The sequence below is a fragment of the Ailuropoda melanoleuca genome, chromosome 11 (assembly GCF_002007445.2).
Source record: "Ailuropoda melanoleuca isolate Jingjing chromosome 11, ASM200744v2, whole genome shotgun sequence".
NCBI classification, from domain to species: domain Eukaryota; kingdom Metazoa; phylum Chordata; class Mammalia; order Carnivora; family Ursidae; genus Ailuropoda; species Ailuropoda melanoleuca.
In genome coordinates, this window is record NC_048228.1 from 48,936,931 (window position 1) to 48,954,416 (window position 17,486).

Below are 17,486 nucleotides of genomic sequence, written 5' to 3' on the forward strand. Positions count from 1 at the left end.
CAAAAGAGGGAAACGGGTCATCTCAGCACCTTTAATCAAGTTATTTCCCACAGACACTACACTAGCTTTTCTTTTATAAGTAAAAGTCCTATAGGACGGGACCTGATTCATCCTACACTTTACTATTGCATACTTCTAGATTTTTTTAATATATTGTTCTCTGTATCACTAATTATCTTGTCTATCTAATCAATACTGGTGATAAGTACAATGTACTCATGGCAATGAGAAAAAATTACTGAAAACTTTACAGGAAACTAATTTCTTTTGTTTTACGAATTATCTAGTCACCTTGCTGAGCTGTATATTCCTTCTTGTATTTTTTTTTTCCTACTGAAATAACTGAGAGGAGGCCAGGTATAAAAAGAAGAGGTGCAAAGAAAGGAAAGAGGATTTCCAAAGGTTCTTTGCTTTCGTTTCAGATAAGAAGCTATTTCAAGGGGTGCCTGGGTGGCTCAGTCCGTTAAGCATTGGACTCTTGATTTTGGCTCGGGTCATGATCTCAGGGTTGTGAGATGAAGCTCCACTGGGCCTCCCTGCTGAGCCTGGAACCTGCGTGGGATTCTCATTCTCCCTCTGCCTCTACCCCTCCCCTGCACTCACACTGGCTTGGACTCACTGGTGTGTATGCTTTCTCTCTCTGAAAAAGTAAAAAAAAAAGTGATTTCAAAACACATACCACCTCTGCCCTTGTCCCAACTTAAACAATGAAATGTTCTGAATGGCTTATAATACAGAATGTGTTAAGTAGATTGTGACTTTTCCATAAAGGGGAATATTACATAGAGATTAAAAATGATAGTTAAAACATACATTTATTGACGTGGAAAGATATTTTCTAAATATTATTGGGTGGAAAACATAGGTTATATGATAATAATATAATGTTCTATGATTTTGCTTATACACATGTACTTTAATACATTTATACACACATATCCATACACACACATCTCAAAAGACATACAATTGACCCTTGAACAACAGAGGTTTGGACTATGTGGGTCCACTTGTACACGAAATTTTTTATATAAATACAGTCCACACTATAAATGTATTTTGTCTTCCTTAATATTTTCTTAATAACGTATTCTTTTTTCCAGCTTACTTTGTGGTAAGAATACAGTATATAATACATATAACATACAAAAAATATGTCTTAACCGACTGTTTATGTGACCAGTATGACTTCAAAGTCAAAGGTAGGCCATTAGTTAAGTTTTTGGGGAATCAAAAGTATATGTGGATTCTTAACTATGCAGGAGGTCAGTGCCACTAACCCCCATGTTGTTCAAAGGCCAAATGTACACCGAAATATTTTCTGAGATTGCGGGTGACTTTTAATTTCTCTTTTTAGCCTGCCTATATTTTCTTATTCTTCTATACTAAATGCACATTTAATTGTGCAGTGCAAAATTATGTTGGATGAATTTTCAAATAACAGAATCAGCTAATTCAAACTGCCTTAAACCATACATGGCATTCACTGTCTATCATAACTAGAAACAAAGGTTTTCCTTAGAAGATCTTCAGATTGGGCTCAATTTGGTACTTTAATGATGTTATAAAGGACCTGAATTCTTTCTTTCTCTCCACTCTGTGCTTGTGATAGACATTACTAGTGCTCATCCACATTTCCTGGATACATGGATACCATGTTTCCTCAGCCCGCTCACAGTTCAGTAAGGCTGGTAACTACATCTAGACCTGCACTATCCAATACAGCAGCCACTATGCACATGTGGTGACTGAGCTCGACACATCAGATTTCAAAGACTTAATACACACAAAAAAAGAATGTAAACCATCTCATTAATTTTTATATTAATTATATGTTGAAATGATAATATTTTGAATACATCTGTTAAATATATTATTAAAACTAACTTTACCTGTTGCTTTCTACTTTTCGAAATATGTTTACTAGAAAATCGGGTTTACTTACATCTACTACCCGTCTATGAGAATGGGAAGGAAGAAAGGAAGGAAGGAAGGAAGGAAGGAAGGAAGGAGAAAGAAAGAGAGGGAGGGAGGAAGGAGGGAAGGGAAGAGAAGAGAAGGGTAAGGAAGGGAAGGGAAGGGAAGGGAAGGGAAGGGAAGGGAAGGGAAGGGAAGGGAAGGGAAAGGAAGGGAGAAATATTTTTAAATAGATCCTAAAAAGCTGATAAAATTAAGCACTGGCAATGATGTGCAGCAACTGGAACTCTCATATATATTGCTGGTGTTCATGCAAAACTGTTCAGACACTTTTGAAAACAGCTTGACAGTATCTTATAAAATTAAACATGGCGGCACCTGGGTGACTCAGTAGGTTGTGTCTGCCTTTGGTTCAGGTCTTGATCCCAGAGTCCTGAGATCGAGCCCTGCGTTGGGCTCCCTGCTCAGTGGGGCGTCTGCTTCTCCCTCTGCCTCTCTCCTCACTAGTGCTTGCTCTCTCTCTCTCAAGTAAATAAATAAAATCTTTTTTAAAAAAATTAAACATAAAGTTATCGTATGACTGCACCATCCCACTGGTAAATGTTTCCCCATGAGAAATGAAAAACTATGTTCACAGAAAAATGGTTTATATTGGCTTTATTAGTCACCAAAAACATTTGGGAAACAACCTAAATGTCCCTCAACTGAGAAATGGGTACACAAACTGTAGCATATCCATACAATGGAATACTATTCAGCAACAAAAAAAGAACCAACTACTGATACACAGCACAGCATGGCTGAATCTCAAATGCATTACGCTAGATGCAAAGAACCAAACCCAAGAGCTGCATACTCTACTTATGTGACATTGCTGAAAGGCAAAGCCATGGGGTCAGAAATAGATCAGTACTTGCCAGGGGCTGAGGGTAGGAGGAGGGATTGACTACAACGGGCACTGGTTAAATCTGGGGAGAGATGGAAGTGTTTTAAACTTGCTTGAAACGATAATTACATGACTATCTGAGTTTGTTGAAACTCACAGAACGGTACCCTAAAAAAAGTAAATTTTACTGTGGGTGAATTATACCCAGCAACAGAAAAACATATAACACACAAAGAAATCTTAGCAAACAAGCATAACCTCCAAATTTGGTAATAACAACAAGAATAAAGTTGGTCACGTGAGTCACACGTGGCTCACATCATCTCTCTGTTGGACAGCACTGCTTCAGACAATGGGCTGTGTCACTTTGGAGCCAAAACAACTACAGCAATATTCCCTTCCCTGGTCTCACCGAAGCCTGAAACCTGTGATGGCAGCATCATAAGGTAAACCCAAATTCCTAAAGAACTGTTTGGAACAGAGGCTCCTATCAACACTCGCTGGATAGGTAGTGTGAGGAATACACTTGATTTTGTTAAGCAACAAAGGCTTGAGGGTTGTTCCTTCAGCATAACTTAGCCTATCCTGACCAATGCTGCCTTCCACTGGATTAGTTTCACTTCCACTTGGATCCAGCTCTTCAATATAAAATAACAGCCAGCAGTTTTCAGAGCTACATGCTTTTTTTTTTTGTCCAATCTACAAAGGGTTAATCCAGAGCTATGTAAGAAAAACAAGACTCTATTTTCTCTCGAACCCCCAGCAAATGTTTTCTTTGTGTTTCACTGGTCCACCTTCACTCTCATGCCCATGAATTTGGGGGGATACAAACATGCAGTCTATTAGTACCTTCGAAGAAAAAGAAAGACTCCATGAGGTAGTAATTACCAAATACAGTCTCTATGAGGGAAAATTCAGCAGAATGCGAAGATTTCTCCTGAAGCCAGCTTGCTTTCGGGGTATTCTTTCTGAGACAACACAACAAGGAATCGACAGCAGTGAACTCAAGCCTCTTGATGTGTCCTGGCTCCTCATGCCCCAAGCACCAAGGCTTTTTAAAGACGCTAGAGCAGCAACGACAAAGAACAACATCTTCTACCTTCTCAGAAGCAAACTCATGACTTTGAGATTATTTTCACTGCAATCCAAAGATACTGGCCTCCACAAAGCAAGGAAAGAGAGACTTATCTCACTGAGCCCAGGAAGTAACACCTCGTATGCAGTCTAAGTTCTAAGACTAACTGGTTGACTGACTTCGAATAAGTCATTCATAGATCTTCTAAGTCCTCATCTGTAAAAAGGAGATAATAGTACTTGGGATTTACTTCCCGACCTGGGTTGTTTACAGTCTCAAATTAAGAAAATGGATATGAAAATCTTTTGGAACATTAAGAGCACCATACAAGTGTAAAGTATTATTATTAAGAACTTTCAGCTAGGTCAGGCATTTTCATGTGCGAGGCAGTTTTAAGGCTATGAATAATCATCCTGCAGTAATTGGATATGTAAATGCTCCCAGAGGTCTACTTCGCAGGCTCTTCAGATAAATCCAAACTGATGATGATGATGTTGATGATGATGATAATATTTCTCTAATCGTGAGCGAGAAGTAGGAAGCGAGGAAATGATCTCATTCCTTGATCCATGGAAGAAGACCTTTCGGTGTCTTTATTTTTTAAAGATTTAAAGATTTTAAAGATTTCGAGTGATGACATAATAGGAGCTGTGACTTTTACCATCAGTGTGAATCTGGTACGTTTGCTCATTCTAATCCATTAGCATTTAATTTTGCTGTTTTTCTCTCTTATCTTACAAGCATTTAGTAACAACTGAGCTGCAATAGGTCTGGCTTTTGTGCCTCTGGAGTGATTCAATCGTAAAATGATTGTGGACTGGAAAAGACAGAGAAAAACTGGCCATGGGTTCTCATGGGAGTCCCCTGGCAGACAGGCAGTCCTGAACCTGCTGTCATTTTTAGGAAGGTGTAGAGCTGAGAAATATTTCCCTTGTGGTTACAAGACAAAAAAGAAGGTGGGAAAGCAGACAATGAAGAACCGTGACCCTGTGTCTCTTAACATCTTGTTTAGAACCAAAAAGTATATAGAGTTTGAAAGTGCCTCAGAGATAGGAGAAATTTTCATTTCTCCTTGAATTAGCACTCTCTTATCAACTTCAGCTTCCGCTTTTATGCTTCTTCTCACCAAAGCATATCAGCATGAATCTGGATCAATGATGCATCAACTGTGGAATCAGTATAGAAAATTTAACTTGCAATGAATGAAGTAAGCCCAAAGCTTTTTATAAAATGTAAAGATACGTACTGTGTTAATTTACATAAAGTGTTACAGTCAGAGAAAGACTTGCTACAAAAAAAGAGAGCTCACTTAAATAAGTAGAGGGAAAGAACTGCTGTAAAAATGCAATTAATTTCATAGATATCCAAGGACAGAACACAGTTTATGCATACTTGTACCTATATGATCTAGCATGGCTAGTACATCATGATGTTTTTGTGCTTTCCACTCATAGGAAAAAAATACAAAGAAAAGATTTTACTCTGATTTTCTAAAATTCATCTGAAAAGGAAGGCAATTTTTTCATCCACAACTGTGTTTATAAGTCCTCTTATAACCTGAGTATATGAAAAGACTTATAACAGGCTTTAGATTGAACTGGAGAGTTGCTTATATGATACTATTATACATACACCACCAAAATAACCTCTGATAAATAACACTCTGATGAATAGACACATTAATTAGTATTATTCATGCCATAAAGCACTTATATCCAGAGTAATGACTTTCTAATTTGAACAGGTAGTCCCCAGCTAGCCTGCCCACTGAGTGCCTATGTGATTGGGAGGAATCCTACCTATGTGCATATCCAGAGTTCTTCAGTACTCCCATCTTCCGGCATCCCCAAACATACATACTCATTCAGAGAAGAAGCAACTGAAGTTTCCTGTTGCTGAGGAAACACGCATCAATCACCTATACTAGTCAATCTAGTCCTGTCATAAATAGGAACAGACAACAAAAATCAAAATGCATTTGAGAAAAGAACCACAGCTTGAGATAGAAATGTAAAGAAGAACAAACAAAATAACATCCCAGAGTAAAAAGGCATCATGCAAGAAACACAAGAAAACATTTGAAAAGATTAAATTCATATCCTCAGAATTATTTCAAGGGACAGCATTTCCATGAAATAAGCATTGGCTGCTATGGAAAAAGAAAAAGAGCAGTTAAAAACAGAAAAGAGTTTTTGGAATATAAAGATAATTTCCAAAATAAGGACAACTTAATCGAAGTTCCAAATAATAAAATATACATAGCTGAAAACTTTAATCAGTCACCTAGAAGATAAAAACTGAAGGCATTTTCAAAATTTTGAGCAATAAAATATAATATAGCTCCAGGAGACCCAACATCTGTCTAATAAATGTTCTCAATGGAAGAAAGAGAGAAAACATAAGGAAAGAAGCAAAGAAACGGTTGTTATTCATGCTGGGAAGATGGGAGTCCGAGTACACATCCCTCTCTCTCCCAACTGATTAGTAAGATAAACAGCTGACGTGGAGAGGGCCCTTGGTGTGGGGGGGGGGGAGTGAAGAAGGTGTGAACAACTCAGGATTTAATGCCCTGCAGAGATAGTTTGTTTTGCCTGGTTAGTGCAGCGTGTATAGAGCATCATTTACAAAGCTAGAGGGATCAAAAACCCGGCACCCTAGAACTCCAATGACCTAGTGGAAATTGCACTGAAGTTTGATTTTGCATCTACCAAAATAAAATAGTTCCGTTTCAGCTAAACAGATGCCCCCAGTGTAAGGAAACCCTCTAGGACGCCACTCCAGGCCATTCTCAGGAGGAATTATACCCTTGAGCTGAATTGTCCCCCTTTTGGTGGCTAAGAATCAACTCCACCCCTGCACACACACTCAAACTAAAGAATGTTGACAGTATGTCAAGTTCCCAACTAACCGCTGGTTCACCAGAAAAAATTCCTTCTTAACGCTCATCTACTGCCTGGCCATCACCTCCTATGAAGATCCCAACAGGCTGACTTACATAGGCACAGTTAGGGGAAAGCAAAGAAGGATCTCAGATTACTTAAGGGGCTCAGTAGTGTAAAAGCTCAATAGTGTACCAGGATAAACACAAAACAAAAACAGGACAGATGCCTCCCATTAAAGAAGATAAATATGTAGAAAGAAGACAAATTAAGAAAAAAATATTAAGGGGGTGCCTGGGTGCTCAGCTGGTTAAGCGTCTGACTCTCTGTTTCCACTCAGGTCTGATCTCAGGGTCGTGAGATCCAGTCCCGTGTGGGGCTCCATGCTCAGCATGGATTCTGCTTGAGATTCTCTCTCTCCCTTCCCTCAGTCTCTCCCACTTGTGCTGTCTCTCTCTCTCTCTCTCTCTAAAATAAATAAATAAAATTTTTAAAAATATTAGGGAAATCAGCAGCACACAAAAAGATGTGGAGGCAAATGAAGGATCAGAAAAACAAAATTTTTTTAATGTTCAAAACCATAGTACTTGAATTTTGAAATTTATTAGAGGAAAAAGGGTGAATACTTCTGGAAACAAAATTAAAAATATAAAAGATCAAATAAAGAAATTATATTACAACAAAGCCCCAAAATACAAAATTTGGAGTTATGAATGAAAAGACATGGAAGACATGTTGAAACACATAGAAAAAGAGCAGTCCAAGAGGTAAAAAGAAAGCATAAGTGAGGTTTAAAAAGAGAACAGAAGAAAGATTATGCTTTTCAGATTAAAATGTGCCAGGCATAATTAATATTTTAAGCGACACACATTTTGACAAAATTTGATAAAAACTGTGAATGCCAAAGATAAAAAGAAAATCTAACACTTCCAGACATTAACACACACACACACACACACACACACACACACACACACAGATTAACTTAGACAAGAAAGAAATCACAATGGATTTCTCACCTGCAACTCTGGAAAGCGGCAAAAAAATACGTATAGGTTTCCAGAGAAAAGACGTAAGATCCAAGAATTCTTTATCACCCTAGATATCATCCCCATGGAAGACTAAAAGTAAAAGTAAAAGAATAATAAATAAATTTTATATGATCACAAAATATACTACCTATAAATTTTTCCTTAAGAAACAAAGAAGCAAAGAAAAAATTAATTCAGAAAAAATGTCTCAAGTTAGTAGAAGACTGAGTGTACAAGAAATAATGGTGAGCAGAAAATCCTAGTTCTTAAAAACTAAAAAATAAGCTGTTAAAATTAAAACTTGATGATGCAATTTGTAAAGTATAAATGCCGAACAAGAATTATAAAAAGTGAAAAGACATAATTCAAGGAAAAGTACAATAGTTTAAAATTAAAATTTCAATAATACCTGGAAATTAGAGTTAATGAAAGAGAAGTTCTAAAATAAAAGTTTATTGGAAGGTGGGATAGGGGGTAGAGAAGGGGAGCAGAAGTAGGGAAATAAAACAGCAAATTTCATTGATCTAATTTAATTTTGGAATGTTAAGATAAAGACCCAGAGCAGAATTTTGAACTTGATGTTGAGAATGGAAGAAAGAAGAGGGAAGATAGTGGATGTAGAAAGAGCAAGACAGAATAGGTCTTCTTCTCTGCCCAAAAAAGTAGAGGATGCATTTGCTTTTCAAACACACAGGATACAGTTATAAACACTGTCCCTGTATTAGGCCATAAACAAAATCTCAAGAAATTCAAGAAAAAAAAAGCCATACACAACATATTCTCTAACAACTACGATAAAAGTAAGAATTAACAAGAAAAATAGTTTTGTTATTTTAAAAATATGTATGCTTAAAAATTTCAAAGCAATCCTTCAAATAACTCTTTATTTAAGAGGATATCAAAACCAAGTTACAAACTATGAAAACAAAAAACAAAAAAAAAATTGCTTATCAAAGCCTTTGTGATACAATACAATATGGTATCTGAAGCAAGATATAGGAATAGTTATAGCTTTAAAAATGTATTAAAACTGGGCACCTGGGTGGTTCAGTCGGCTGAGCTTCCAAGTCTTGGTTTGGGTTCAGGTTGTGGGATTGAGCCCCACGTTGGGCTCACTCCACACTGAACACAGAGTGTGCTTCAGATTCTCTCCCTCTCTTTCTCCTCCTCCCTCCCCCTCTGCTCCTCCCTCCACTCATGCTCTCTCTCTCTCTTTCTCACTCTCAAATTAATAAATAAGTAAAATCTTTTTAAAAATGTATTAAAACTAGGAAAGATTGAAAACAGAAAAGCTAACATTTTAACTCTAAAATCAAGAAAAAACGACAAATTATGTCCAGAGAAATGAAATGTATTAGTAAATACAAAAACATAAATTAATTAAATAGAACATAGAAACTAAGTATAAGTCAAAGGCATATATACTTTTTAGAAAAAAAATAACAAAATGGCCAAAGCTCACAACTTAGAGAAAAAGAGAGAAGACGAGTATAACTGCCTTTTCTAAGACATTAAGTTCATTGCTGAGTGAGCCCTGATATCCTTGAAGACCTTTGTGGTGACTTCTCCTTGGAAGTCAGCAGGGGAAAGTTGTCCATCTAACAGGGCTCTATGAATTCAATGAGGATTATGGGATATCAGGATAGCAGGGAGCAAGCAACAGCACTTAATCATCAGTGATAAGACCGCTATGGTTACATAATAAATGCATGGCCAAATTAGTCATCAGAAATGCTTAGACCTGCTTAGATCTTTTGTGTCATCTAATTGATCACAGTGCCCTTAGGATCAAAACAGATAGGCAGTATACTCAAATCTTTCTATGTGTAAGAGCTCTAGATTAAATGAAAAATGTCTGACTTAAATCACTACATATAACAAATAATTGTGAACCCTCAACCAATTCCCAGACCCAAAGCCCTTGAATAAGGAGAGACTGGTGTTCTCTTGAGGAAGGACCCACTGGCCTACCAAAAATGTATATGGTAAATCCTCCTTCTAGACTCCCAAAGAAACTTCGTGTCATTTGGTAGGGAGACTGTGCATAGGGAAAGGAAAATAATCATAATTTGGGGATTTCTGCACGTCTTGATCTAGCACACAGGATCCATTTCTGTAATATTTATCTGGCTTATCTTGCAATTATTTTGGTGTATGTGGTGTTTCCTCATAGGTCACTGTATCTCACCCATTGAGTGTGAAGGCTCTTGATCCTGGTTACATATGTCTAGCAGGGATGAGAGATAGTAGGCTAGGTTCTAAAAAAAAGATCAGCATTTCCCTACAAACTAACTCAGAGGAGGCCATGTCAGGTTCTCAGGAAAGGGAAGATTAATTACTTCAGTCAGGGGAGGTGTCACTCTATCACATCCCAATATCTCCAAAAGTATCTACCCATTACAGGTCTAAAATCTTATCTAAATACCATCAGCTCCAAAGTCCCAAATTTTATCTAAGTCAAAACAAATGAGATCCTGGTTATGATGGATCATGGGGCAAAATTTCCCTCCATTTGTGGACCTATGAACTAGGAAACTAGTTATATGCTGCTATGGTCTGAATACACGTTGTGTACACCAAGATTCATATGTTGAGTTCCAACCCCCACGGTGATGGTATTAGGAAATGGGGCTATCCAGAGGTCATTAGGTCCTGAGGATGGATCCCTCATGGATGAGATTAGTGACCTTATAAAAGAAGCCCAAGAGAGCTCCTTTACCCCCTTTCATCATGTGAGAACACAGCAAGATGGTGCTGCCTGTGAACCAGGAGATGGACTGTCACCAGAAACCACATCTGCCAGCACCTTCATCTTCGACTTCTCAGCCTCTAGAACTGTGAGAAATAAATCTTTGTGGTTTATAAGTCACCCAAACTATGGAATTTTATTATAGCAGTCCAAACAGACTAAGACATATGCTCACAAAATATGATGGTGGGATAGAGTTGGGGTAACAGTTATAGATATCCCATTCCAAAGGGGAGAAAAAGGATGGAAAAGAAGAGTCACAGTTCCCAAGCAATTTCAAAATCCAACTGGGCAAACTCATCAGGTTTAAAAGCTTGGGAATAGTCCTCTGTGGATCATGGCTCTGTCCTCTGGACCCAAAGCTCTGCCCTTACAGTCATCCTTCCTTTTTCTTGAAAAGTGGAACATGTTTGTAGCCTGTTTTCTGCCTCTGGAATTTTGGGGACCAACAACCTGCTTTCATTTCATCCTGTCTCTGTCCCTTTCAATCCAAGCTAGGAGTATTTCTACTGATGTAACATTCTAAAAAACCTTGTGAGTTTCTCCTCTGTGTGTCACAGGAACTAATGCCATTTAAACAAAGGCCTCCACTGATATTTCCTGGGTAATCACATCTCTTTTCCTGACTTCTGCTGAGCTGGCTGAGGAGACCCACAAGTCACATGCTTACTTCAAATTCACTCTGGGTGAATGCATGTACTGATCTTTTGATTCTTCCAAAGCACAAAAAAAAAGGTTGAACAGCCACACCCACGGCTTTCTCTTTAGAGCATACTTTTCTGTCCATGAATCTCCAAATTTTAGCTTCTTTTCTTTCTTTCTTTTTTTTTTTTTTTTTCAAAAAGATAGGCTGAGAATTTCCCAAATCAAGTCCTGGTTTCTTTTTGCTTGAAAGTTGTTTCCTTAATTTATTTCCTTCCTCTCTCATTTCATTATTTCTACATTTAATCAGCAAGAAGAAACCAGGCTGCACCTTCAGCACTTTATCTGGCAATCTCCTCAGTTAATATCCAAGTCCATTGCTTACAAGTGTTGTTCTCACCCAACTGTGGGCCACAATTCAGCTAAGCTTACTGCCACTATAGAACAAAGATCCTCCTTCCTGCAGCTTCCAAAAACATGTTCTTCCTTTTAAATCTTCAACACAACCTTTAATGTTCATATTTATACCAATAGCTGGTTACGACAATTTAGGTATTCTAAAGACAATATAGGCCTTCTCTACCATACTCTTCACTTCCTTTTACACCTCAATGGCAGTCTTTAACATCCATATTTCTACCACTAGTTTGTTCAAAGTAATATATGCTTTTTTCCATCATGCTTATCAAAATTCTTCTAGTCTCTACACATTACCCAGTTCCAAAGCAACTGCCACATTTTCAGGGTTTTTGTTCTTGTTGTTGTTTTTGTTTTACAGAAATACCCCCCTCCTGGTACCAAAATCTGTACTTGTTTCCCATGGCTGCTGTAATAAATTACGACTAGTTGATTGCTTAAAACAACACAAACTTATTTAACTTAAAACAACACAAACAAACAAGTTATCCTTCTGGAGGCCAGATGTCTGAAATCCATTTCACTGGGCCACATATCAGAGTTTGCAGGGCCACCTTCACTCTGAAGGCTCAAGGGATGAATCTGTTTCCATGTCTTTTCTGGCTTCTAGAGCTGCATTCATTGACTCATGGCTATTTCAGTCATCTTCAAATCCAGTTGTATAGCGTCTTGCTTCAGTCATCCCATTGCCTTCTGTCTCTATAAATCAAATCTCTGTCTGTATTTCTCTTTCAAGGAAATTTGTGATTATGTTTAAAGCCCACCTGGATAATCTAGGATAATCTCACTATCTCACAATCCTTATCTGAATTGCATTTGCAAAGGTCCTTTTGCTATAAGAGGTAACATTCACATGACATAGGTATCCTCACATATGGTACTTTTTTTTTATTATTTGATGATAGACATTGTGAATCTTTCCTGTTGGGTGCTGGATATTCTTGTGGTTTTTGAAAAGTATTTTTGAGCTTTGTTCTTACATACGATTTAGATACTTGGAAACAGTTTGACTCTTTTAAGATCTGTTTTTAAACTTTGTTAGGTGAGATCAAAACAGTCTTTGGTCAATGTCTGATTTGGCTCCAATAACTTTCTGAATTCTCCGCCCAATGTCTTGTGAATGATAAAGTTGTTTGCTCTTGCTGAGGAGAACATAATGTATTTCTGGCCCTGTGGGAGCACCAGGGATTGTCCCCTCTGCTCCTTTGGGGTGGAATTCTATCTCCAGCCTCAGGTACTTTCCTCCCATTCATGACATTATCAGTACCCAGCTGAGAAAGGACTAAAACAGGACCCTCTGCAAATCCCTGGAACTCTCTTGATAGCTCTCTCCTCTTTTGGACTCTGCCTTAGGAATCTTAGCTGCTGGTCCTCCCAAAACTCGCAATTTTTTCTCCTTAACTCAGGAAGACTGTTAGGCTCTGCTGGGTCCCCTCCTCCTCATGCTGTGACCTGGAAACAGTCTCCAGTCAGTAAAATGGGCAATCATAGCGCTCATCTCATCTATTTCTCATCTCAGTGATCACTGTCTTGCACTGCCTGATGTCCAATGTCTGAAAACTGTTGCTTCATATATTTTATCCAGTGTTCTCGTTATTGCAGACATGAGAATAAATCAGATCCCTGTTATTCCATCTTTGTCAAAAGCAGAAGTTCTTAAAATTTATGTGAAAATACAAAGAATCTAGACAAGCAAAATAATTTTGAAAAAGAACATATTTTAAGGAATCACACTACCACTTGATTTCAATTAAAAACAATGAACTACTGACACATTCAACAATGTGAATAAATCTTAATATAATAAAGCTACAGTAATAATGTGGTATTCATGATGGTTAATTTTATCTGTCAAAGTTGATTGGGCTAAGGAATGCCCAGATAGCCAGTAAGACATTATTTCTGGATGTGTCTGTGAGAGTATTTCCAGAAGAGATTAGTATTTGAATTGGTAGATTGAGTCAATCCTTACCAATGTGGGTTGGCATCATCAAATCCTCTGAGGGCCTAAATAGAACAAAAAGGCAGAGGAAACACAAATTTGCTCTCTTTGTTTGAAATGAGATATTTATCTTCTCCTGCCCTCAGACATTGGCACTTTTGGATTGGGACTTGTACCATTGGCTCCCCTGATTCTTAGGCCTTTGGACTCAGACTGAATTACACCACCATCTTTCCCATTTCTCCAGCTTACAGAGGGCAGGTTGTTGGATTTCTTGGCCTCCATAACTACATGAGCCAATTCCTATAATAAATCTATATCTGGCAGTGCCTGGATGGCTCATTCAGTTGAGCAACAGACTTTTGATTTCAATTCAGGTCATGATCTCAGGGTCGGGAGATCGAGCCCTGTGTCAGGCTCTGTGCTCAGCAGGGAGTCTGATTGACATTCTCTATCTCCTCTCCTTCTCCCTCTGCCTTGCCCCCACTCTCTCTCTCTCTCTCAAATAAATAAAAACCTTAAAAGAATAAAAAAATAAATCTACATATCATCTATATATGTATCCTATTGTTTCTCTTCCTTTGGAGAATACTAATACAATATTTATATATGGATAGATGTATTAATCATTGGAACAGTCAAACAAGTTCAGAAATAGACCTTATACATATATGATCAATTGTTTTGTTATGGTTTGTTTGTTTGTTTGTTTTTTACAAAGAAGGGGAAGGAAAAGTTTTTCTAACAAATGACTGGAATAATTAGACATCCATAGGCAAAAATAATGAACCATGAAACTTACCTCATACTATCTGCAAAAATTAACTTGGATCACAGACATAAACTTAAAAGTTAATAATATCTATAAGAGCCATAGAAGAAAATTTTTGTGTTACTGGGTTAGACAAAGATTTTTTTACATAGGTCACAAAAAACACAAACCATTTTTTAAATTTATAAATTGGACATAATCAAATTTAAACTTCTGCTTCTTGAAAGACCATGTTTAAGGAAACAAAAAGACAAGACTGGAAGAAAATGCTTGCAAAACACATATCTGAATAAGATATTGCATCCAGAATATATGAAGAAATCTTACAATTCAATAATAAGTAATAGACATCCGAATAAAAAGTGGGCAAAATATTTGAATAAAGACTTCACCAAAAATGATACAAGGATGTCGATAAGTATGTGAAAATATGCTTAAGATCATTTGTCACTATAGAAATCCAAATTAAATCATAATGAAATAGCACTACACACTTACTAGGATGACTAAAATTAAAGCCCCAAAATAACAAATATTTAAGAGAAGAATGTGGAGTCATTGGGACCCTCACATGTATTCCTTGTGGGAATGCAAAGTGTTTATTTTGGTTTTTTTTTTTTAAGTAAAATATACTCTTAATGAATGACCCACGAATCCCACTGTCTAGTTTCTCAAGAGAATTAAAAACATATGTCTACATATGTCTACAAATATGTACATAAATGTTTATAGAAGCATTATAAATGATAGCACCAATGTGGAAACAACCCAAATGTCCTTCAACTGACAGACAAATTGTGGTACATCCACAAATGGGATACTATTAAACAATAAAAAAGAGTGAACTATTGATATATCCAACAATATAATACATCTCAAAAGCATTATATTGAGAGAAAGAGTCCAGACACAAAAGGCTGCATATATGATTCCATTTATATGATATTCTGAAAGCAAATCTATAGGGACAGGAGTCAGATCTGGAGCTAGGGCTGGGATAAAGGGGTTAATTGCAAAGACTGTGAAGGAATTTGCTTAGGTGATATAAATATCCTACATCTTAACTGTTTGTCAAAACTTACTGAGATGTAATTTAAAAGTGTGAATTTTACCTCAATTAAACTGCCTTTAAAAGATAAGTCCAGCCACAGAAAACCATGTACACACTATGATCCCACGTATGTGAAGAAAAATTTAAATGTATATATATTTATATATATAAATGCACATATAGAGAAAGACCTAGAAAAATATACACTAAGGTTGGATGCTATCAAAGGTTGGGTTTTCTGGAAACAGACCCAACACAGAATTTGGCAAGTAGGTTATTTGTTAAGGATCTGTACTTGTAAAAGAAATGGGGAAGAAGCAGGACTGTGCAAAAAGTTGAACAGCAATGCAATGTCAACCTAGTCTCACCCAGCCCCATGTATGGCTCTTCAGAGGTGTTCCATGCTGGACTGAAATGGCCAGAATTTCTAGTCCCTCAGTGAATCGGTGAGAATGACTGTGAGACTACTCCTCCTTTCACTCCTTTATTCCTAGACCCATTATTTCCTTTTACAGGGTCATAGAAGATGGTGTTCCATCCTCCTAGAGTACTACCTCCAAGCTGATGCTTAAACTGCACCTGTGCCAGAATTATTAGGCTGGAAGTTTCTGCATGGTGCCATCTCTGGTATGACCAATAAATCTCATGGTCAGGGACATCTGCATCTTCTTTTCTGACAAGTGGGTCCTCTAGTCTGTCTGGTGTAATGTTATCCTATTGGGATCCCATCCTGATAGATCAAATACTTCATAAGCTCTCAGACAGTCATGCTGATTGGAATTTGTGGGCAGGAAAGGCAAACCTATGCCCAGAACACTTGGCTTTCCCTGTTAGAACAGATCTCTGGCCCTTCTAGGATAGAAATATCTCAGGGGCACCTGGGTAGCGCAGTCGTTAAGCGTCTGCCTTCGGCTCAGGGCGTGATCCCGGCGTTCCGGGATCGAGTCCCACATCGGGCTGCTCTGCTGGGAGCCTGCTTCTTCCTCTCCCTCTCCCCTGCTGTGTTCCCTCTCTCGCTGGCTGTCTCTCTGTCACATAAATAAATAAAATCTTAAAAAAAAAATATCTCAATGTAGCCATCATTGTCACCAATGAATGGCTGGTTTCCTTGAAAATAGTGCCATATTGGGGACTTGGTATCTCTGGCTGGCAGTTTGGACATCCATTGGCAGCAGGAGCCTACTCAGCCTTGGTTAGTGGGAGTCCATTCTATCAGACCCATGCATAACCTTCATCTCTCCCACCATGACCATTCCATGAATATGCCCATGTGCAAGCACTGGGTCAGCCAATGAACAAGACTAGCTGATGTCAAATGGTGAAGTAATTTTGTCTACTTGGTTGTTCCATGCCTCTTCCATGATGGATGCTCTGTAATGGTTGTTTCCGCATAACACAAAGATCTTCATGTTTCCCATGAATCCATTCATATCCTTTTGTTGCCATTGCCTATGAGTTTATATATATTCCAACCTCAGCTACGTCTCTCACACAAAGTGGATAACCAGATAGCCTGAAATCCTATCCTCGCTATCTTTCAATGCCTCTCCTGAGTGAAGCTACAGTGTAGCTGCTGTCCATTTTCAGCTTGTAGCCACATCCTGAGCTGCCCTATCTGTAAATCTCTGCTGTCTGGGTTTTGAAGGCATTATACTCTGCACATGGGAATACTGTTTCAATCCATATACTGGGTAATATAGAAGGGTGCCATCAGTGACAGTGTGCAGAACAAGAAAGAGCTCTGCAGCAGGTCCCTGCTGCATTGTAAACAGTCCAGATGTCCATAGGGATGAGCTGAGGGAGGGGCACTGATGCAATAGTAGATGACATGGGGATCTGGACTACCTGCTCATGCAGTTTGCTTGCTTATGTCCTTAGTTCTGTTCATGTTTGATCTCAGATGTACCACTTCTCTTTTACAATGGATTGTTACTGAACCTGCCATACTTACAATTTAGTGGATCTTGACAGAACCGAGTTCCAAATGCATGGTTACTTGGTGTCTTGGTCACACACTCCACCTCTACAGAGCCCTGTAGCACAGCAGGAGCTATAAGGCATATATTTATATGCCATGATCATAGTTTAGCTACAGGATCCTAGGGGCCTACATTTGACTCCATCT